Source organism: Carcharodon carcharias, chromosome 21 (assembly GCF_017639515.1).
Source record: "Carcharodon carcharias isolate sCarCar2 chromosome 21, sCarCar2.pri, whole genome shotgun sequence".
Lineage (NCBI taxonomy): Eukaryota > Metazoa > Chordata > Chondrichthyes > Lamniformes > Lamnidae > Carcharodon > Carcharodon carcharias.
Window position 1 is genome coordinate 25,668,529 of NC_054487.1, and position 25,274 is coordinate 25,693,802.

The 25,274-nt window shown below is 38.7% G+C and overlaps 1 protein-coding gene across 7 annotated transcripts in view; it reads right to left on the reverse strand.

The window, feature by feature from the left end:
• Window positions 1-25,274, reverse strand: part of LOC121293187 (protein kinase C and casein kinase substrate in neurons protein 2-like) — a 123,167-nt gene extending 97,893 nt beyond the window's left edge. For 3 of the 7 annotated variants that reach the window (XM_041215984.1, XM_041215983.1, XM_041215982.1), the window contains exon 1: window positions 25,159-25,259. The gene's annotated coding sequence lies outside the window, so the exon portion shown is untranslated. Of the gene's footprint in view, window positions 1-17,012; window positions 17,095-17,290; window positions 17,318-25,152 lie in introns of all 7 variants that reach the window. The other 4 variants (XM_041215979.1, XM_041215978.1, XM_041215980.1 and 1 more) reach the window with 4 other exon arrangements.

Here is a 25,274-nt window from a genome sequence, read left to right on the forward strand (position 1 = left end):
TGCCATGTGCTCCCACCAGAAGCATCTTCATGGTTGTGCACACCATTCACTAAGTGGAAAAGTCACTAAAGTTGAACATCTAACTGCTTTTCAGAAGTCTCAGTTACACTGAATCACTTTTCAGCAGTGAACAGCACTATTATTTACTGTGTTTAAATTGAGCAAATGTTGAACACTATTAAATAGCAAATGATCTGGCAAACATTGGCAGATGAACATAGCAGAAACTGATGTCAAAGTAAGTCAGGCACATACATTTGAGAGATCTTAACAGTTTCATGTCCAGATTTTTTTATTATAAAAGGCACTGGGTAATTAAAAAAGTTGTTCACAGAGTTAGAATGAACTAAGTCCCTGAGCCTTTCAATAGTGAGGGACGTCAGGACAGAAGGATCGACTTTTCAAAAGTACTTGGTTAGTTGGTAGCTGAAAAGTCTTCTGTGGATAACTAAAATCAAATAAAAAAAGTAATAATTTTAGGTTTATGAATTACAAGCCAGAAGCAAGCACCATTAGTACTGATAATTCTATAGCTGTTGATGGCATAAGACAACCCAAAGACTTTATACTGAATTCTGATGGAAATGCCAACTACTCAATAAACTCGCTCTATGCAGTAACTTAAGAATTTCTTCACATACCATGGTACAAATTCTTACCTAGCAGGATGATCACAAAATCTATTGAATCATTCAAAGAGTATAAAGTTTGGATTAATGAATGAGTGAAAAGAGATGATGATAAGCAGCAGGTTCATTTTTTTCATTATATTATAATTTTTCAATGTTCACACAACTTCACACAGGCAAATCCTAAGACAGCAAGTTAGAAACCAAAGTAATAGTCCAATTGCTTTATTGGATGCTATTGACAATCCAGATTTGAAGCACAGCTGAAAAATTGCACTCAATGGAGATGCTAACATGGACTGATCCACATCTCTACCTTCATATTCATCAAGATTATCCATCAAAGGCCTGACAACAGCTTCAGTGCAGTCCATCAACAACTCTTCTGCTTTGAAACTAGATGATCCAAAACCTTGTCAATTGCAGAAGGCTGAGTGCCTGCTATATATTTTAATCATGTCCACATTTTAGAAAAAGTCCAACAACATAGTGAAACTTCTTGCCTGCGCAGGCTTAACTCAGATTGTGAAGATTGGACAAAAAATTTCCTGTCAGCAATGGGATTTCAATACCATCTAAATGCTTTCCTTTCAAGAGACTCTTATCAAAATCACAAATGACATCCTGTATGACTGTGACAAAGGTAAACTATCACTCCTCAACCTCTCTACCTGTCTGCAGCATTTGACCTGGTTGACCACACTAACTTCCTCCAACATCTCTCCACTGTTTTCCAACTGAGTGGGATCACACTCGCCTGATTCCATTCTTCTCAGTCTGCACTCCATTCCCTGGCTACAGATTCCAGCCCTTGCTTGGCAAAAGTCTGACACTGAACCGGGCTGTTTGCAACCTTACTGGTGTCATATCTGACACCAAGAAAAGCTTTCAACCTCATATCCGTGCCATCGCTAAGGCCACCTATTACCATGCCCATAACACTGCCTGGCTTCGCCCTGCCTCACCTGCTCATCTGCTGCCGAAACCTTCAATGCCTGTGTTACCTCTAGACTTAACTATTCCAACCCATCCCTCACTTACCTCTCACATTTAACCCTCCATAAACTTGAGGTGATCCAAATCTCTGATGCTTGTGTTCTTACTTTCAGCAAATACCACTGACCTATTACCCCAATGTTCATTGACCTATATTAGTTGCTGGTCAAGCAATCCCTCAATTTTAAAATTCTCATCCTTGTTTTCAAATCCCTCCATCACCCAACTCTATCTCTGCAACAAATAAAAAGAGTATTGGAAAGACTCAGCAGGTCTGGCAGCAGCTATGGAAAGAGAAATAGTTAACGTTTTGAGTCCCTATGATTCTTCTTCTATCTCTACAATCTCCTCCAGCTGCACAATCCTCCAAAATATCTGTGCTCAGCTAATTCTGGCCTCATAAGAATTACAGATTTGAATAGTTCTACTATTGGTGGTCATGCCTTCGCCTGCCTAGGCCCCAATCTCTGGAATTCCCTCTCTACATCTCTCCAATTCTCTACCTTTGTTTCTTTCTTTAAAATGCTCCATAAGCCTTCCTGCTTGACCAAGCTTTTGGTTATTTCCACATAGTTAGATTTCTATTTGTTTGATTATTAATTTCCATTACAAAGGACAAGTTAATAGATCTGCAACCATCAGGTGAATCCATTCTGAATGTGTGAACTACATGGGAGCAGGCTATTGAGTTGGATGATCAGCCATGATCATAATGAATGGCAGAGCAGGCTCAAAGGGCCGAATGGCCTACTCCTGCTCCTAGTTTCTATGTTACATTTTACCTGTAATTAGTCTGTTGGAACTTCCCCAATGTCATTGACTTGTCAAAATAGCTGTTAAATTACTTTCATGGCTTCTAAAGTACCTGGGGTACATTTCTTTCATCACAAATAATTTATTAGTTTTCAGCTCGAGTGTACAAGACCCACGTTTGACACTCAATGGAGTGAGTTCCTGTGTGCATTCCCCTGCTCAGGCATGGGGGAGAAAAAAAAAGGCGGCATCTGAAAGAAGCATTTAAAATTTCACATTCCTTGACTGCAGCTCTGGAGGACGGTTAAATTACTTAATTTCCAGTCTGTAATGAAATATCTTCAGCGAATACAGACCAGCCCGAGTCCTTTAATTTTACCAGGTGGACTTTCTTTCTAGGCAGAAAATCATTATAACCAGTGGCTGCATAGACTGCATTTACCAGGCCTGACCACTATCACAATGTTATCCTTGAAAATTCAATTTACATTAAGAGGATACAAACAGAAAATGACATTAGGAACATTACAATGTGAGAAGATTTAAATACAGGTTTATGAGGATATGGCTGAACCATAAAGATGAGCAGGGTGATTAGCAAGCCTTACATACACAAACCTAACAACTAAAATTTACATAACCAAAAGAAAAAAAAATTATCTTGATTTAATTCACTAAATCTATCCTCCAGATCCAACATAGATAGCCAATTTTTCACTGTGGGAATGACACCACACAAGTCCAATATCCAGAGCCAGCAAAAAAAAGCAAACACACTCTTAAATCCTTTGTTTCTCTTCTCGACTCCAACCCAGTCTCACTTCCTGTTTAATCAAAATCTTCCGGTGTTTAATTCTAATTCCCTGTCCTCATGGTGCTTTCTCCAAACAAACACTTCTTGTTTTGAAATAATAAGGCACTGACTCAGTTTGCAAGGATTCTACTCACTATTCACAAGAAGCAGCCCCCAACTCATGTGACAGTGTGTCAGGAGGGAGGGAAGCAAGAATGAGGGCCAGCACTTAATGGAGAGCTATGCTTAAGTGTTTTTAAGATTACTGGTACAGGACATTAAATGCCTTAGTACTTCTCAGGAAAAATAAGTTATTTTGTGTTCTGCAATTGAGAGTATTTACAATATGTGTCCCAACATAACCCAAGATAAGCCTCCCATTTCTGAGTGCAACCATCCAGCACAAGTTTGTTCGATGACCATCCCTCTTCATCTCAGGACTTTCATCCCAACCTCTTGCTTTACTGCCAAGAAAGAGTCTGAGGATTATGTTAAAATCCTTTCATGCTTTTCCACCAAATATTGAGGTAAAACTTCTGATGGTTTGTGCTAGTATTCGCTCAAAATTGGGTAAACCAGCATAAAAGATCAATGAATTTAAAGTACAAGTAATCTTCAGCATATATCCAGATTCCAGGATCTTTTGTGCTGATTTAAAAACATCACACAGGAAACCAGCCCCACCCACAAAACCAGCCAGGCCTCCAGATCATATTAATGAACATGGCATGTGTCTGCCAATTGTGTCTGCTTGCAACTGTTCAAATATGCTCTTCAAATTAAAATGATTCTTTGGTAAAAAGTCATTAGTTTTAAAACTTTTAAAATATTAAGAAAAAAATTACTAAAAAGAAACTGACTACTGGGCACCAGTGAAACTAGAACAATACAGTTTATGTTCAATTATTTAAAATCTGGTTACTCGGATGATTGATTAGACAACAACTTATATTTATGCTGTACAGACACTTGAGACCCTTATTTTTTGCGATAAACCTATTTCCAGCTGTATAAATAAGACTGCACCAAATACATCAAGGAATATTTTTTAATAAAGGGGGGGGTCATATTCTAAAACACTGCCCGATTGTACTAGTCCATGGAAGATTTTACATTTGTGCTTACACAAATGAGTGAGCAGAAACTTGAACCACAACTTCACTTCGGAAAACCAACACAACAGAGCACAGTGTGTTCAGATTGACAGTTGTGCCCCAAGCACAATTACACCATCCATCCCCAAATACGTTTTATCAAAAAAATTATGGTATAGCATCCTGTGTACAAAAAATTCAAACTCATACACTGTGTGTCACAAAACTTAAGATTTCCAGGTTTAGGATTAAGATAAAGTTATTTTGAAGAGCCAACAATTTAAAAGACAAATTTGGCTAGTGCAATAGACAGCTGTTTCCACTTCATGCAACTTTACCCACTGTTGATTTCAACCAAGAAATTGCACAAGTGTAGCTTTCCAAGGCCAGAAGGGACATTTTCAAAAGGGAATTGTCGTGGTACACAGGATAATAGAATTTTTGCTAAATAAATGCAAAAGTTTCTTTGAATTTTGAGCTGCAGCAAAATTAGCTGCTCATTTGTCTAACTGTCCTATTTATTCTCTACTAAAATATGATTAACAATACAAAAAGCATTAAGTTTTCAAAAAAATGTCAATTAATTAATTTAAATAGTTCTTTACCATATTTAAAGATGTATAGGAATAGATTATAAATTCACAGTTCACATGGTGGAAGCACATATCACAAGGTGCAGAGGTCAACTTATCCTGTAAAATGTTACATCATTCTATTTTAATGCCACATGTTGCAAAACCAAATGCCAAGCTAGGCACCAACAAAGGTTGTTGACAGTAGCAAGATATAAATGTGAATAGATAATTTGTACCTTGATTCCGGTTTCTGTATAAACCACGCTCAAATTTCAACCTCATTAGAACTATTGTGTTATAGCCTTTTGTTACATCTTTGCAACATTTACAAATATTTATATCATATTCTGGAACTTCCAGTATATTCCACAAAACAAAGCTGTGATGCTTGTATGACAGACGTATTTTATTGTTAACAGATTTTCAAAGGGATGGAGTGAAAAGTATTATAATGCAAAAGTAACATTGCTGCTGTCTGTGTCCTGCACAGAGACTGGAAATAACAGAGCTCTGAACTACGTAGAAATGCCACCTTCCTTGGCTGGTTTCTTTTATTTCAAACTAGGAAAGAACCAACAGGAATGAGGTCTATCTCCTCATATTAAAATGGCTCAGAAATACATTTATAAAATGTTAGCTTTGTAATGGACTGGAATTATATATACTCAATGCAAAAAGAGATCTCACACTTCTTTACTGCATTTGGGAGTTATATCCAAGTCCCGAGTTAATCCATTTATTTGTGTCCACATATTTCTGAAACTGCTTCGCATTCTCAGAATGTGGGCTACAGCATTATTGTTAGAGAATTAGGTGTGGTAAACAACTGTTATTGTAATTTGTAACATGAAGTATCGTATTTTAAAGAAATTGCCCAGAGTAATATATAATGACATTGAAAACATAGCAGCTTTTTAAAGTAAGGCCTGAAGTTCTGGAATACTCTTCTTACATCTCTCTACTTCACTTTCCTCTTTTAAGAGGCTCCTTAAAATTTGCCTTTTTGGCCAAGTTTTTGGTCATTTGACCTAATATCTCTTATGTGGCTCAACGTCATATTTTGTTTTATAATGCTCTTGTGAAGTGCCTTCAGATATTTTATATTAAAGGTGCTGCTGTTGTAAGAAAACTGTTTGTCTAGTAATAATTAAATAATAACATTGTAGTCAGCTGCTACAAAATCGAGTGCATCATAATTCTGCTGCAATAAAATCTTGTGCCCCAAATGTTTATCAAGAAAATTCTTAAAAATGCATACACAACTCTTGATTTATTTCTCTGGTCTAGCATCCACGGCATTCATTTGTTACGCCTCAAAATCCAATCCAATCAGACAGATATTGCAGTGGTTAGATGACTTATGGAATTTTTGAAACATTCTGCACCAGCCAGCATAGTTCAGACACGAGTCATCCTCTGCTAGAATGTAAAATTGATGAGACTCAACTATTCCTGCATTCAAGAATAAAACCTTAAATATATTTTGGTTAAACATCTTCAGAGCTATGTACTGAAGAAGTGGTAAACTAAATTTCTACATCACTTCAATGATACAATCATTAGAATGCCAGCACAATGGCAGCTAGATAACAGTGTTTCTGACCACCTGGATGTCGCATTCCTAATTTCAATCCTACTATCTTGAGCAGAACTACTTAAATACTGGTGATTGGGTGCGGTGATAAGAGTGACATTTTACTATTGTTAAGCACCTCCTAATAGCTAGTTTGAGGTTAAGGTCTGGGAGAACACTGCTTGTCCATTCAGCCAGGAATGGTATATAGAGCAAGAAAATATGGAAGAGGGAGAGATCTTAAAAAGACTTACTTTTTAAAAAAATACACTTTTGTGAAAAAATTGAATTGTTAATGCCACAATCACACAAGAATGGAAATTTGAAAGCTTGACTCACCTGTATAGCATGAAAAACTTGATGACCTGACAAGTACTAGAAAATTAGTGTCAATGATTTTTTATCTATGAATTAAAATGAAAATTGAACTCCAACTGTATTTTTGAATAAAGCATTCAAGGGCTTGTTAACCCTTATAACAAACATGATACTTTTACAGATTTATAACCATTTAAACTACCAACTTGAAATCAAATCAAACAAAAAATTTAGCTAGATTCTGTCCTGTGAATGCCACATGATACATGTACCAACAACTTTTACCACAGATTATACTTAATGGACTCAGTATTGCATTGCAACCATGTTACCATTAGCAACATTCCTGAGTTTAATTTTTCTTGGTTACCAATGCATAAGCCTCATCAAATACTGTTGATCATTTCTACCTCCCATAACAATTAGGTATTCTCTGCTGGCTGTCAACCATCACTTTGTCTTGCAAAGTAATTTAAAATACATAGGGAACAGAGCAGGTCAATTAGTCTCTCAAGAATATACTTGCCATTTTATGCTCTGCAACATTGCTAGCAGTGACATAAACTTCAAAAACTTCTTTGCAGAGCTGTCCTAATGCAAGTAACATGAATTACCTCATTAAGCTTCCCTTCATGAAGCTATTGCTGTATATATTATTCTTTTAAAATAGAGGTTTAGTCTGTGGGTGTGTCTTAATTGGATTAAAGACAGCTAGTCTGGGTGCTTTGATGTGTACTAGTTTTGAGTTGTAAAAGGGGTAGAGTGCATTTGCATTTTTTGAATAGAGCATTCAAGAAGTGGGGTGAAATCTGGCACCTAGCTAGCAGAGACCAAGCAATATTTTTGTATTACTAATAAAATTGGTACTATGAAAGGGGCTTTATTGTAAAAGAGGTGGAGTTCAAAGGGGCTGGTGATTCAATGAGATGTGCTGGATATAACCGATAGCAATGTTCGTGTGTGCAGGGCAGGGGCAATGTAAGATCAAAGCAGCTGTAAGCCTACAGCTGTCTCCACAGGAACCAAAGTGAAAGAACCTCATTTTGGATTTGTACAGTGAAAATGCTTTGCCTGGTGTCTTGTTAAGTCTATGGGTTGCTGTTGACTTAATGGAGATTAGTTTGGGAATTTGTTAAAAGTCATGATAGTAGTAATTTGTAGCCATGTGTATATATTTAACTTGTGTAAGCTAATAAAATGTTTCATTTAGTTTAGTATAAAACCTCTCGATAACTGGTGGTCTGATTCCTGAATTCAGAGTTGCATCTCAAACGTACCACTTAAAAATATAGGTTATGACTGTTGTTTAAAGTATCCCTCTGGGATTTTTAAATAACTCAGCTTTACCAACTGCTGGGTCATAACACTCCCCCAAAAATCTATGAGGGTCACTTCTCAATGAGTTTGGGATTCAATCCACAACTCCTCAGAGGGCGACATGTCTCGGCTTTGCTGCTTATTGAGGTCAGGTGATTCCTCATGAGTAAAGCATCAGAGATAACCACCCGAGGAATACTTGTCAGATGACGATGGCCACTTACAATAGTCTGACAGCATATAATTGCTCAAAGATTGAACTCTGTATGTTTAACATATTTTTTTGATTTTCTTTCATCATTAGTTTTCCTTGTAGGAAGAGAGAGAGAGAGTGCTTTATTCATAAGGTTAGATGAGAAAGGATTGGAAAAGGCTCAAGTGAAGCATAAATGCCAGCATGGAGCAGTTGGGCCAAACAGTCTGCTTCTCTTCAGTATATCATATGTAATTCTGGCCCAGAACATCCGAACTCCGGTCTCAGCCCATAGGTATCCCCGTAAACAAGATGTGCTAGGGGACCCCTTGGAAGTTCCCAGGCACTGACAACACAAGAACTGCCCGGGAAGTTAAGGCTTCTATGGGCAGTTGTCCTGCATTTAGAAATCTCGTAAACTCTGAGTTAAAGTCGGAGACTTTGGATGGTTCCGACTGACTTTGCAGAAAAGTTTTCCAAGAAAAGTTAGAGGGATTAAAACCAGTTAACTATACTACTGACTCCCCCTACCCCACACCCCCTTGACTCACCATTATCCCCTCAAGCCCTCTGGCTATCCCTCATTCGACTATTCCAGTGACCACCCAACTACCCTAACCACCTCCCCTGCCCACCAACCACCCAAAACACCGCCAACCCTACTACACAACTCATTCCACACCCTCACCCATCCACCTGCCAGCCTATTCTTTCACCCAGTTTCCTTACAAAATTACCTTCTCTCAAAGTGGCTTTGGGGCCTTACACATATAGCAGCTAGTGCTGTAAAAAAAATTGGTATGCCTTGGCTTTCCCCAACCCTTCTGCGCTATGAAGGAGCACTCTACACTCCACATTTGAGGAGGGGCCAAATCAGAATTCTGGTGAGAAACGTGGAGCGCCGGTGCAAGGAACAGAGTGGCAATCCAATGGTGAAAGCCATTCCTGGGCAAATTCAGCCCTCTATGTAACCAACGCCACCAACCAAAAATAGGTTAACTAGTTGTTCAGTTCATTGTTGTATTTGGGGCCCAGCAGTTTGGAAATTTGCTGCTGGTTTTGCCTACAAAATGACATTTCAAATGTAACTCATTGGCTGTAAAGCACTTTGAGGCACCTTGTTCTTTCTTTGAAGAGAGAGTCCTTTATTTCAAATCCATTTCATAACAATACATTCTAAAATACCACTACTTACCCACCTTGTAAAAACATTGTCCAACATATAAATTCCCAGCAAATGTAACATAGCATGATTTAGAATATGCAACGTCAACACAAATCCATTTCCTACACCTTATATTTTGCATGTGTAGAACATTTGGTAGGTTTCATGGAACTCAACAGACACAGATCACCTAATTCTCTGTAACACTTAAAAAAAACCTATTGGCTATGAATGAATCTGAAGTTTTCTTTCTAACTTTTAGGTATACCTGACTGATAAGAAAACGTACTTTGAATCAACTTTATATCAGAACCAAAGATACTGTTCTTTGAATTTACTTCAATAACTTACTCTTGTTTTTGCTAAGTAATTGGCAGTTAACTTGTTTGGTAACTTAGTCCTTACAAAAATGCTCAGTACAAGAGATATTGTATTCTGAAGAGAAGAGCAGTAGAGGAAATTCTGACATTACAGGCGTTTCTAAAAAGCCTACAAACATTTGTGTTTCAAGCTTCAAACAGATGCTTTTACAGCAGAAACTGAATCCCTCAGAAGCAGCCATGTAATTTCTCATAATTACTAGGGGACAAAAATATGATTAAATGCAATAGTGTCAGCTGCCTCAGAGGTGGAGCTGGGAGGACTCATTAAAGGTGAACATAAAATAAGTTTGTCTGAGACGCAGGTATGACAAACACAATTCTGGAGATAAATCGGGGTGTTATAGGAAGTAAATCTTCCATTAGCTTCCTGTAACTGCAAGATTTTTTAAAAATCTACTCCAAAAAAATAGAAAAATATTAGTGTTAAGTATCAAAATTTTCTTGGAATCTTGTCTTTTTGGTACTCCTAGAAAATAAATCTTGTACCTCAGTGCTCAGTGCTTCAGAAAGTTCTAAAACAGCCAGTGAGAAAACATACTTTTGTATAATTTATTTGTTTCATCTACAATATTGTATTATCTCAAAACAGTAATGTACCAGTTCTCTCCATAAATGATGTTTGACCAGCTCTGTCTTCCAGCATTATTTGTTTCAGATGTTTAACACACGGGTTTTTTCGCCTTTTACGGGTGGTGAAATGTTGTCTTTATATACAGTTGAACATACAACAATATCATGTCACACTCCACTCAGTTTAACAATTGGAATCAAGACAGTATTTGAGTTGGCTACTTTTTGGGGACTGTGCCAGCTTTTGCTAAATTTCTAGGTTGTGTGTATGTTATCAAGTAGCATACCAGGTCTTGTGATGAAGAACAAAGAACTGCTGATATTAAGTCAGTTCAGCAGCAAATTAATATTTGCAGGAGTCATGATTTTGCAGGAGTCATCCTATTTTAAATGTAAAAAAAACAGTAATGCAATTAGAGCATATGAAAAAGATATTAATAGGTATGGTGGATTTATCATAATCAAATTTGCAATCTCTGAAACATTATTATCTGTAAAACTTCAAAATTAAAAGCTTCTCTTGAATTGAAAACAAACTGCTGCAAATGTTCAAATCAATAAAGCTGAAGGTCAACAGAAAATAGATTGCCAGTACTGATAATCCAGTGGTTGTAAAGTGTACAGTCATCTTAAAATACCTTTGTTTGTGGTTTCTGATTTCTATTTAACCCAGAAACTGACTACTCCACCCTTTTTTAAATTGAGTAGAATTAAAATCGCACTTCAGTCACATGGACCAGCAGCAGCGTGAATGCTTCATTGCAGACCACACTCTCCAAACAGGCTGTGTACCCGTTTACAATTGAAATGGACAAGTTTTTAAAAAGTGGTTGTCCAGAGTTAAATTTAATGTGACTCAATGAAATGTGTTCAGTATATTCAATAGTCTGACGTCATACCAGATTGCTGTGCTATGTTGCAAGTACTCTTACAGTAAAATTTCAAAGAACAACCCCCAACCCACCCTTAAGGGCTTTACACAAAACTGACGCATATCCCCCATCTGGCAGCTTCAAATGCATTTTTAAACAACTATCTTCATTGCATATTTTAGGATTAAAAACTAGACTCTCTCCCAACTCCAGATGTTTTAATCTGTGTGGAATTGCACAATACACTACAATTGAAGTTTACATCATTCAGGAAACTCAAAACACTTACCCACAGCCTAAGGAGCAGAAAAAAAAATGTCTGTTCTTCAAATCACACATAAGTTTTAAAACCATAGGTCTCTCCCCAACGCACTCAGCATTGTTGTTCCTGCTATACAAAAATGTCTATTGATCGAACCAAGTTTAAAGTAATATTCACACCACTCGCGCCAGACACTGACCACATCCAACAAGAGAAAATCTAACCATCTACCTTGACATTCAATGGCATGGCCATCGGTGAATTCCCCAACCAACAACCTTGGATTACCACTGACCAGAAACTGAACTGGACCAGCCATATAAATACTGTGGCTTTGAGAGCAAGTCAGAGACTGGGAATTCTGCAGCGTGTAACGCCTTACTTCGCAATGTCTGTCCACCATCTACAAGACACAAATCAGGAGTGTGATGGAATACTTTCCACTTGCCTGGATAAATGTGGCTCCAGCAACACTCAAAAAGCTCAACACCAGACAAAAGCAGCATGTTTGATGAGCACCCATCCACCTCCTTAAACATTCACTCCCTCCACCACCGACACACAGTGGCAGCAGTGTGTACTATATACTATACTCTTCAATCCTTGACCTCTGTCTCCATTTCTGGAGATAGGTTATCAACTAAATTCCTGCAGACGCACAGGCTCCTAAAGCTACCCTGACTAAACTTGCTCAAACCCTGTTTCTTGTAAGGTCTCCATTCTGTTCTCCCAGCTTCTTTGTCTCAGTTGCATCTGTTCTGGTGATGTGATCTTTCACACAGGCACTTCTGATATGTTTTTCTTATACTTCCACCAAGAGTTCCCACCCAGTGTGATTGACAGGGCCCTCCAGGGTGTCTAATACATTTCAAGCACTTCAGCTCTCACCCCTTTCCCTTACTCCCAGAACCATATTCTCGACCCCTTCAGCCCCCATATTCAATGGAGGTCATTTTTGCCAGCTCAAGCATGACGCCACTACCAAATACTCCTAGCATCCCTCTTTCCTACAGCAACTTTCCATTCAAGTGCAGGAGATGCAACATCTGCCCTTTCACCTCCTCCCTTCTCACCATTCAAGGCCCAAGCACTCCTTCGAAGTGAAACAGCGATTTACTTCTACTTCTTTTAATCTAGTATACTGTATTTGCTGTTCATGATGTGGTCTACTCTAGATTGGGAAGACCAGTCATAGACTGGGTGACCACAAGTCGCCTGTCATTTTAATTCTCTACCTTGCTCCCATTTTGACCTTTCTGTCCATGACCTGCTACAGTATTCCAATGAAGTTCAACACAAGCACAAGAAAGAACACCTCACCTTTCGCCTACAGCCTTCCCAACTCAATACTGAGGTCAACAACTTTAGACCATAACTTCTGCTTCCATCTTACTCTGTATATTTTTCTTCTGGTTTGCTCGTTTCTTTTTTTAATCCCTCCAAATTACATTCTGATGGCTGCTACATAGACATCCATGACTCACCGGCACACAATCTTTCTTTCTTCACTATATACATTACCACTCACTTGGCTTTTGCATCATGAAATCTATTTTTATCTCCTCTCGCCTGTTCTCCAGCTTCCGTTTTGTTTTTGTTGCCCCTGCCCCCTTCTACTGACTTAAAAACTCTTACATTTCTATATTTCTTCAGTTCTGATGAAAGATCATTGATCTGAAACATTAACTCTGCTTCTCTCCACAGATGCAACCTGGCCTGCTGAGTATTTCCAGCATTTTTTTGTTGCTTCACAGCTTTGATTTGACTGGAAGTTATGGACTTTAACACTTACAAACTGTAGACATGGAACAAAACAATATTTTGCTCCATAAAAGCAAAATACTACAAATGATGGAAATCTGAAATAAGAACAGAAAACACAGGAAATATTCATGTCAGGCAGCATCTGTGGAAAGAAACAGAGTTAAGATTTCAGGTCTGAATGGCCCAAAGCCACTCCTTCCCAGCTGTACACCACTGCACCACCACCTCTGGCGGGTCTCACCTGCCAGTGGGACAAAATATAACCAGGGGTGGTGAAGGAGGAGTATGATGTCAGGCTGTCGTTTAACTATTCTGTGGGACCGATGTCCCATTTTTGTACGAATCCCCCAAATGTTAGGGAGGAGAACATTGAAGGGTTGAGTGGGCTACAGGTCCAGTGCCTAGGTGAACGCCAGGTGGTCCAGTTTATGTGTTTGTCAGTTTCATGTAGCAGTTTGATACAACTGAATGGTTTGCTAGACAGTTAGTAGGCAACCACATTGCTGTGTGTCTGGAGTTACATGCAGGCAAGATCATATAAGGATGGTAAATTTTCTTCCTTAAAAAGCATATTTGTAAACCAGGTGGGTTTTTATAAAAATCCAGTTGTTTCATGGCCCCCTTTAATGATACTAGCTTTTTATTTTAAATGTATTTAATTATCTGAATTTAAACTTCCTACTTGCCATGGTGGGAACAGAACTCATGTCTCTGGATTATTATTCCATTCTTCAGGATTACTAGTCTAGCAACACAACCACAATGCTACCATACCATTATACTGATTGATAGATATGAACATACATATGAATGGGGGACAACTCGATCCCTCACGTCTGCTCTGCCATTTAATAAGATCATGCCTGAGCTAATTTTTACCTCAACTCCACATTCCATATACCCCTGATAACCTTTCACCTCCTTAATTATTAAAAATCTATCTACTTCTGCCTTAAAGATATTCAAAGACTCTGCCTCAACCAACATTTGAAGAAGAGAATTGCAAAGTCTCAAAACTCTCAGAAAAAATTTCTCCTCATCTCTGTCTTAAATGAGCGACCCCCTTATTTTTAAATAGCAACCCCTCGTCCTAGATTCTCCCACAAGAGGAAACATCCTCTCCACATCCACCGTCAAGTCCCCTCAGGATCTTATATGTTTCAATGTAGTTGCCTCTTACTCTTCTAAATTCCAGCAGATACAAGCCTAACCTGCCCAGCTTTTCCTCAAGACAACCCACCCATTCCAGATATTAATCTAGTAAACCTTCTCTGAACTGCTTCCAACGTATTTACATCTTTCCTTAAATAAGGAGACCAATATATATAGTGCTCCAAATGTGGTCTCACTAATGCCCTGTATAACTGAAGCATACCCTCCCTTCTTTTGCATTCGATTCCCCTTGTAATAAATAGTAATATTCTATTAACTTTGCTAATTACTTGCTGCACTTGCACGCTAGCCTTTTGCGATTCATGCACTGGGACACCAAGATCCCTCTGAATCTCAGAGCTCTGCAATCTATCACCATTTAGATAATATGCTTCTTTTTTATTATTCTTGCCAAAATGGACAATTTCACAATTACTCACATTATACTCCATTTGCCAGATCTTTGCACACTCACCTATCCTATCTATATCCTTTTGTAGCCTCATGTCCTCTTCACAACTTACTTTCCTTCTTATATTTATGTCAGCAAATTTAGCAACCATACCATCGATCCCTTCATCCAAATCATTTATATAAATTGCGAAGAGTCAAGGCCCCAGCACTGATCCCTGTGGCACACTGCTCGTTACATCCTGTCAAACAGAAAAAGACCCATTTATGTGCCTAATCTGTTTCCTGTTAGTTAGCCAATCTTCTATTCATGCCAATATGTTACCCCATACGCTTTTATTTTCTACAATAACCTTTGATGAGACGCCTTATCAAATATCTTCTGAAAATCTAAGTACAGTACATCCACTGGATCCCCTTTATCTACAGCCCCTCTTACTTCTTCAAGGAACTCCAATAAATTGGTTAAATATTATTTCTCTTTCACAAAACCATATTAACTCTGCCTGATTACTTTGAATGTATCCAAGTGTCCTGTTATAGTCTTTAATAATAGCTTCTAAAGTTTTCCCTATGATAGATGTTAAGCTAGCTGGCCAATATTTTCCTGCTTTCTGTTTCCCTCCCTTTTTGAATAAAGAGATTATGTTAGCTATTTTCTAATCTAATGGAACCTTCCCCAAATTTAGTGGATTTTGGAAAATTAAATCAACACGTCAACTATCTCACTAGCCACTTCTTTTAAGGCCATAGGATGAAATCCATCAGGACCCGGGACTTTGCAAATTGTGGGAACTGCAGGTTGACAAGTACCACTTCCCTGGTGACTGTAATTTTCTTGAGTTCCTCCTTCCCTTCCAGTTCCTGACTTACAGCCATTTCTGGGATATTACCTGTATCCTTTATAGTGAAGACTGATGCAAAATAACTGTTCAATTCATCTGCCATCTCCTTATTTTCCATTAACTCCCTAAACTCACTTTCTATAGGACCAATGCTCACTTTATTAACTCTTTTCTTTTTAAAATATCTATAGAAACTCTTACTATCTGTCCCATACTCTAATTTTTCCCTCCTTATTAATCTTTTAGTCATGCTTTTTTTTTCCATTTGGTCCAATCTTCTGACCTGCCGCCCAATTTGCACAATTATATGCTTTTACTTTAAGTTTGATACTATCATTAACTTTTTTACTTAACCACGGATGGTGGGTCCTTCCCTTGGAATTTTTCTCTTTCTCATATTAAATAGAAGGAGATACATATTAAATAGAAGAAGATAACATACTGTCAGCCTGTAATTTTATGGAAAAATCAACATTGCATTTAATCTCAAAAGCATATTCTGATATAAAGTAAGCTATATTTTGACAGTTCCATGATAAAGAGTTTCAGATAAACTAAGAGGCTGTGTGCAGAGCAATTATTGAAAATCTATGTTTTGGAAATTATATAACAATTGCTTTACTGCATGGGACAATTGCCTGACTCAGATGTATTATTCTACAAAATCAGCACATGCTTCAAAGAATTTATAGGTTATTCAAGAATATTTAAAAGAATATCTTTCAAGGTTAATGATCATTGCAGTTTGAACCATTCAACATTCCACTGAACAAATAAAGCTATAATTGCTCAGCACATCATGGTGAAAAAGTTCCTAAGCACAAGAAAATAGAGAATAAATTCCTTGAATATGGATCACTTCACCAATGCAACCAAAGTCAAATAGTGTGAAATTATAATCATTAAGGTTTGATTCTGGCATAACAAAATCTGCAAGGCAAACACCAGATGTATTTTTATGACAATATAACTATTTTTGAAACCACTCACTGAATGAAAATAATCGTGAAAAAATGGCATCAGGTATTTTCCTCATCCAAACAAGAAAGCTACAGTTTCTAAATAAAGCTTAGAAATGTCACTTCATTTTTCATAATTATTGAATTTTCATTCTATCCCAATAAATTACTTAATTGTGCAACTGAAATGGTTTACAATTTGCTAAAGACCACTATAAATGAAATTTGAAGGAATGGAGATAACAGTTTACCAGATACAGAATGGCATGGAAAGAAAAAAAAATGTTTGCAATGTTTCACTCATTTCCTCACAATATTGAAGTAGGAATGCAAAATTTGGAGTTTGAGGGGTGGTCTGGCACAGCTTGAACAAGTCATCAAACCTTACAATTGACTGAACAAATAAGAGAAGTCCCGCTCCCTTGTTGGCATCTTTTATTCTCTCTTCCATAAAATGGCAAATTCAAATCCTAGGGGGAGAAGAAAATCAAGCACAATTCTCAACTTGACAAGACTGCAATTTTAACCTGGTTCTCCTACAATAAGTAGAAGTCCCCCTTTAATCAATACTTGAACATTTACAATATATATTACGTTACGCATTTTAAAAAAAGAATCACTACCAGCTTCATGAATATATATGAATTATAGTCCTACTAAACTTACTAGGTAAGTCTTTATCTGGGTGAGGATCTGAAATAAGCAGAGTTGGAAAAAGAATGTGGTTATAGACGCACATCCACTTAACATCTTTAATTATGTTTAAAACACAAATATGTTGTTAGGTATTTAACAAAATTATATACTTTTTAAAAAATCAAATACTTAAAAACTTGAAGTGCAGTTTTTTTTTAATTGTGGGAATAGCTGCATATTAAAAATATTGCAACTTGCTCCATTGAGGGTTTTATTTGCTTTACCAATATTAGTTTGTTAACTGCTAATTAGTTATATTTCTTTATTTGCTTTATTGTAATTTGAAGACATCATCTGACAGTTTGAAATTTAATATAAACTAATTATTATAATCTAATCCAAAAGATGATCACATCAAGCTTGCCATATAGGTAACCTATGAATTACATCTCTGAAACTGAGAAAGAAGTCACTAAACCTGAAAAATATAAATAGTTTTTAAATTAATCAAGAGGAGGGAGCTCCCCCTAAAAAATAAAGGTACTCGCAGTAATGCCTGGATTACTGATATTTTATATCTAAGAACATTGCAGATCAATGTCTACTAAAGGCTCCTTTCATTGTTTCTTCATGCTGGTGGGTTTTTTTGATACTTACTGTTGATTTTCACTCCTCCTTCAAAAAATAACATTACTGTTTAATTAAGACACAAGTTCAAATACCAGCCTGATACTCTTCCCCAAGGGTTAATGTGACCAGTTTCTGGTAGAGGGGTGGAGAGAAATAAAATATTTCAGCATAAAGATCAGTAGTGTAATGGAAATCTCTTCAATTAACACTTATCCTACAGGTGGCAGTTGCACCAAATGCTGCAAAGTGAGAAACATGGTAGGATGACTTCTTCCTCCATGTACAGTAACACTTACATTCTGCTCAGGACCTCCATTAGCATATGGGGAGGTGGTGGCATAGTGGTATTGTCACTGGACTAGTAATCCAAAAACCCACAGTAAAGCTCTGGGGGCCCGGGTTTGAATCCAGGATCTGGAATTAAAAGTCTAATGCAAAAACCCATCTGGTTCACAAATGTCGTTTAGAGAACAAAATCTGCTGTCCCTACCTCCAGACACATGTGGTTGACTCTTAAATGACTGCTGAAAATGGCCTAGCTGCTATCAAACCAGACAGGCTAGCCTGCATCGACCTAGAAATTGGAAAGGACATTGGCAAACTCAGATCTGTCAACCCAGCACAGTCCTCATTACTAATATCTTGTGCCAAAATTGGAAGAGCTGTCCCTAAGACTAGTCAAGCAAACACAGAAATAAAATTTAACTCTCCCTAAAATAAGCTGCTGCATATTTCCCACAGCTCTACATAGGAAACAATTTGAAGGAAAGTAACCACCTGGTTTTGCAATTGGTCTCTTGAGATTAATGGTATAGGAACAAGACACCTACAAGACTCAAATTAGTTCACTTGTTTGCTGCTCCTGCACCATCTATGAAGAACAGCCTTTAAGTTGTCATTTTCCTGTTTGAATGTAAAATCTGGTTACAGGGGAAAAACTTCAGAAAGACATATTCTCTGATTTAGCACAGAAATCACTTTCCAGTGAAATACTGATTTTTCAGTCAGAATGACTTGTGATTCAAAGTCTAAAGGAGATGGCATCTTTCCAGGTTAACAAAGTAAAATAGGAACGTCCATGTGATGTACACCATGTATACATGGACATACATGTATAACACCCATGGAATCATACCTCATGGAAAATGCCCCAAACACCACCATCACCACCCCTGAGGTGGTGGCACAGTGGTATACAGTCAGGAGGGAATTGCCCTGGGAGTCATCAACATTAATTCTGGGTCCCACGAAGGCAGAGGAACCAACAAGAAAAAAAACATTCTTGACCTCATCCTCACCATCCTGCGTGCCACAGATGGATCTGTTCATGACAGTATCGGTAGGAATGACCACTGTACAGTCCTTGTGGAGATAAAGTCCAGTCTTCACATTGAGGATACCCTCCATCACGTTATGTGGCACTACCAACATACTAAAAGGGATAGATTTTCAACAGACCTAGCAGTCATGAGGCACTGTGGGACATCACCAGCAGCAAAATTGTACCCAACTACAATCTGTAACCTCATGGCCTGGCATATCGTCCACTCTACCATGACCAAGTGATCAACCATAGTTCAATGAGAGTGCATGAGGACATGCCAGGAGCAGCACCAGACATACTTAAAAATGAGGTGTCAACCTGATGAAGCTACAGCACAGGACTACAAAACAGCATAAGCAGCGAGCGATAGATACAGCTAAGCGATTCCACAACCAACGGATCAGATCTAAGCTCTGCAGTCCTACCACATCCAGTTGTGAATGGCAGTGGACAATTAAACAACTCACTGGAGGAGGAGGCTCTTCAAATATCCCCATCCTCAATGGTGGGGGAGCGCAGCATATCAGTGCAAAAGAAAACATTGAAGCATTTGCAACAATTTTCAATCAGAAGTGCCGAGTGGATGATCCATCTTGGCCTCTTCCTGAGGTCCCTAACATCACAGGTTCCAGTCTTCAACCAATTTGATTCACTCCACATGATATCAAGAAACAGCTGAAGGCACGGGATACTGCAAAGGCTATGGGCCCTGACAACGTTCCTGCAATAATACTGAAGACTTGTGCTGCAGAACCTGCTGTGCCCCTAGCCAAGCTGTTCCAGTGCAGCTACAACACTGCATTCTACCCAGCAATGTGGAAAATTGCCCAGTTATGTCCCGTACATCAAAAGAAGGACAATTACCAAGTCCAACCCTGCCAATTACTGCCCCATCAGTCTGCTTTCGATCAGTAAAGTGACAGAAGGGGGTCATCAACCGTGCTATCAAGCAGCACTTGCTTAGCGACAACCTACTCACTGATGCTTAGTTTGGGTTCTGCCAGAGTCACTCAGCTTCTGACCTCATTACATCCTTGGTTCAAACATGAACAAAAGAGCTGAACTCCAGAGGTGAGGTGAGAGTGGCTGCCCTTGACATCAAGGCTGAATTTGATCAAGTGTGGCATCAAGGAGCCCTAGCAAAACTGGAGTCAATGGGAATCAGAGGGAAAACTCTCCTCTGGTTTGAGTCATACCTAGCACAAAAGATGATTGTGCTTGTTGGAGGTCAGTCATCTCAGTTCCAGGACATCACTGCAGGAGTTCCTCAGCATAATGTCCTAGGCCCAACCATCTTAGCTGCTTCATTAATGACCTTCCTTCCATCATAAGGTCAGAAGTGAGGATGTTCGCTGATAATTGCACAATGTTCAGCAACACTCGCAACTCCTCAGGTTCTGAAGCAGTCCATGTCCAATTGCAGCCAGAAAGACCTGGTCAAAATTCAGGTTTGGGCTGACAAGTGGCAAGTAACAGTTAATGACCATCTCCAACAAGAGAGAATCTAACCATCGCCCTTTGACCTTCAATGGCATTACCATCACTGAATCCCCCTCTATCAACATCCTGGGGTTTATCATTGACTAGAAACTGAAATGGACAAGCCAAATACTGTGGCTACAAGAGCAGGTCAGAGACTAGGAACCCTGTGGCGAGTAACTCACCTCCTGACTCCCCAAAGTCTTTCCACAATCTACAAGGCACAAGTCTAGAATGTGACAGAATATTCTCCGCTTGTATGGATCTATGCAACTCCAACAACACTCAAGAAGCTTCACAACATCCAGGACAAAGCAGCCCAGTTGATTGACAACCCATCCACAAACATTCACTCCCTCCACCACCAATGAACAGTAGCAACAGTGTGTACCATTTACAAGACACACTACAAGAACTCACTAAGGCTCATTAAACAGTACGTTCCAAATCCACAACTGCTACCATCTAGAAGGACAAGTGCAGCAGGTACATGGGAATGCTGCCACCTGCAAGTTCCCCTCCAAGCCACACACTGTCCTGACTTGGAGCTATATTGCCATTCCTTCACTGTCGCTGTGTCAAAATCCTGGAATTCACACCCTAACAGCACTGTGGGTGTAACTACACCACATGGACTGCAGCAGTTCAAGGCAGCAGCCCACCACCACCTTCTCAAGGGCAAGCTGAAATGGGAAATAAATGCTGGCCTAGCCAGCGACACCCACATCCCATGAATGAATAAAGAAAAATGACAAAAATCAGAATGCACAATGTGCACAAATTAGAATCAAATATCCACATTCAGCCTTGTTGTTGATTGCATCAATAAGTCACCTAATCTTGGTTTAGTGAGTTTCATTAAATGACTTATCCCCTTCTCAAGGGCAACTAAGGATGGACAATGAATGCTGACTTGCCAACGATGCATAAACTGAGGATGAATAAAAACATTGTTTTGTCCATACAACCGATACAATTTCTGCATTTCTTAGCTTGATTGAACTTTCAACAGCATGGGAGATGCTTGGTTAAAAGCAAAAATTATTATAGAAGTATAAAACACTAAAAATAAAATTAAAGAATCACAGGACTGGTGAGCCAAGTAGATTTGAACCAAAGCTGACTTTGTGACCAACTAACCATTAAATAACCAGCTAGCCTTAAACTCCACACATGCTCTACGGCTCTCATTTTAAACAGTGAGCAGAAAGGAGTGAGCAATTGCCAACTGTACACCATCTGTTACAGTGAACAGCTCACAACTTCCTTCACTAGCGGCTGTATACTGGCTTTAAAATATGCTAATTAAAATTGTTTGGGGGGAGGGAAGAGAATAGTAAAACTTGCATTTATATAGCATCTTTCACAACAAAAGGGCAGCCAAAAAGGAGGGGAAAATGCTGAATGGAACTAGAAAAAAATTAACAACTGCTCAAAAAGTAGCTATTATCTCCACAACCCTCTTAATATGTAGCAATTTTGCTGCAATCAAATCGCTTACCCTATTTTTAATGGCCTGTATTTTGTCAGTGGTAAAGTAATAGCATTCGTTGTTGACCTTGAAAAAACCTGCCCACATCTAGCAATCTCTGTGACGTAAATTTGTTGAAAGATCACTATACAAAAGACATCAATTTAAGGTAATTGGCAAAAGAATCAGAGGAAAAGAGCCAAAGAACTGAGGAAAACATTATTTATGCAGCAAGTTGTTAGGCTCTGGATAAATATTTGTAGCTGAAAATTTGCAGCGCAACAGAGATAGAGGAGGGGAATAGGAATGATTGGATAGCTGTTTCAAAAAGCCGACAGGCATAACGAGCTAAATAGCCTCCTCCTGTGCCACATCGTTCTATGTTGCACCTTTCCCATTCCTTTGGGACCAGGAACATTCCTTTGAACCAGAAACCATGTCAAAAGGATCTTGAGATGGCCTGTGAGTGATGTCATCAGGGTAAGCAGCCAATCACATTGAAGAATTTTCTAATAGCAAACTAGGAAGTAAAATACATGGATTAAAAACAAGGAAACATTTCACATTACACAAACACCAGGGACAGAGATTTTTCAGCAATAGTTCTGACTTAGTGTAAACTTGAAATCCTAGTTATACCTCATTAACAAAGCAATATTAGAGTAAAAAGGGGAAGTTCTCATCAAGCTCAGTGATTTCCACATGCAGAGATTTTAACATTATATCTCTGGAGAAACACAGACTGCAACTTCTGGCTTTCCAATTTTCACTGCATAAATGCAGCCTCCAGAAGTTGTAGTTTCAGAGAAGCAATGACAGTGAACACCAAGTTCCGCCATCATTACAGCCACAAAATCTGGGCCAAAGGATGTATTAATTTAAACAGAACTACTTGATAGAGTAAACAATGGAGACCTCAAAAGAAAATTTTAATGTGTCTAATCAACAACTCCAAATGATACCCTAAACCACAAAAATAAAAGTTTCAAGTAGTTTGTGACCATGAGCAAAACCAGATTACAGCCTTATGTAAATATAAATGAAAACTATCAATGTATATGTTTCAGGTACTTTCAATTTTGTGAAATTCACACTGTTACTTGCAACATGTAGACTCTGGCACAGGAGGATGCTTAGGGAAGAGAAATCAACTTGATTTTAAAACCACTAGGTCTGGTGATATGATGAACTCAGCTATTGAGTCTCAATGAGAGTACAAAAAAATGCTCAACTTAATAAATTTGTACAAAACATGGTAAAGCAGTAAAAAAATAAGTTCAGTTGGATTTTAGTCATTTCATTAGTTACGGTTTCAATTTTTTTTTCCTTTATTCTTTTCATGGGTTGTGGGCATTGCTGGCAAGGCCAGCATTTGTTGTCCATCCCTAATCGCCCTTAAAATAAGTGACTCTGAAGAAGGGTCACACAGACTCAGAACATTAACTCTGTTTCTCTCTCCACCGATGCCGCTAGACATGCTGAGTTTCTGCAGCATTTTCTGTTTTTGTTTCAGATTTCCAGCATCCGCTATATTTTGCTTTTATCTTGAAATGAGTGGTTTGCATTGCTGTGATTTGGAGTCACATGTAAGCCATGCCAGGTAAGAACTGCAAATTTCCTTCCCTAAAGGACCAGATTAGTTTTTATAACAACTGATAGTTTCATGGTCACATATACTTGAGGCTAGCTTTATATTCCAGATTTATTCAGTTTAAATTCTACCAGCTGCCATAGTGAGATTTGAATCCATCTCCCCAGGACATTAAGATAAAGTCAAAATACTGTTCTTGAAGAAGAGTCATACAGACTCGAAGCATTAACTCTGTCTTTCTCTTCACAGGTGCTGTCAGATGTGCTAAGTTTTTCCAGCATTTTTTTTGTTTTTGTCCTCAGGACATTAGCCTGGGTCTCTCGATTACCAGTCAATGACATTACCACTACGCCACCATCTCCCAACAAATGTAATATGATCCCCATGGAACACACCTTGTTACAGCCAGCAAAATACTTAAAACTTCCAAGTAGATCTACTTCAGAAATGAGGTGGAACACTGACGCAATCTTTAATATCGGTTAACCGGGTTACTGTTCAACAATAAATACGCCCATATATAGAATTTATCAACAGAAGCACATTTGGGCAAAAATGATCTTGTAAAACTTCTGAAATAAAAGCCCATCCTTTTTAAAACCAATACACAGAATCCACCCACCCTTCCCCAGAATCGCGAATGTATAAGCCCCTCTGTGGGAAAAAAAACTGTATGTCCCACCTGAAGTTCAGCTTCATCAAGATAAGGGAGTGATTAATGAGCCAGTTAACCTTGCTGGCGGTTTTTAAACTGCACCACATTGCTGGTTTATGACATTCAGAAACAAATTGCATCCAAGACCTTGAAGTGGACATGAAAACCTTGCGCGATAGTTTTTTTTTAACCTGCAATCATAAGACCTGGAACAGGCGGAGAACTTCCGTTCACGTTATACAAATACTATTGTGACCGCGCAGACGGATCTGTGACCTTGGAATAAATGAGAAGCTTCCACTATTTTTTTTGGAAACCGTACAACATGGTGAACACGGTGTCAGTTTGCAGGTTGGAACCGGACATGCACGTCGCTTGTAACACAGAACAAGGCAAAGCCGAACCCAGAACACATACCAACACAGTTGCGTCACTTGATGCAACTAGAAAACTCCCAAAACAAACTCTCACCTTTAAACTTTTTTCTCGGGTAGGGCGGGACAGTATGGGTTTGATTAAATAACAATCTACACTAGTCACTTACTGTCTCCTGCCCCTGTTCCCCAGCACGATCACCTGCGCCTATAATTCCCTCTGCAGTGACTAGTAGTTATCGAGGCCTTTTCCCTCCCGATCATCGGCAAACCCTCCCCACCAGATCAACAATCTGCAAAATGAAGCTCTTTTTACAAACCGCCCAGCAGCTCGAAGCTCAGCTCCCGAATTATTAAAATCCCCTCACTCTCACCGTCGAAGACTGGCCTTGTGTTTGCTGGGCTTCTTCCACACTAACTGACAGGCTCCAACACTCCCGATCGCTTTGCCCTCTCGCAGCGAACTCCCGCGCGCGCCCCGCCCCGCCCC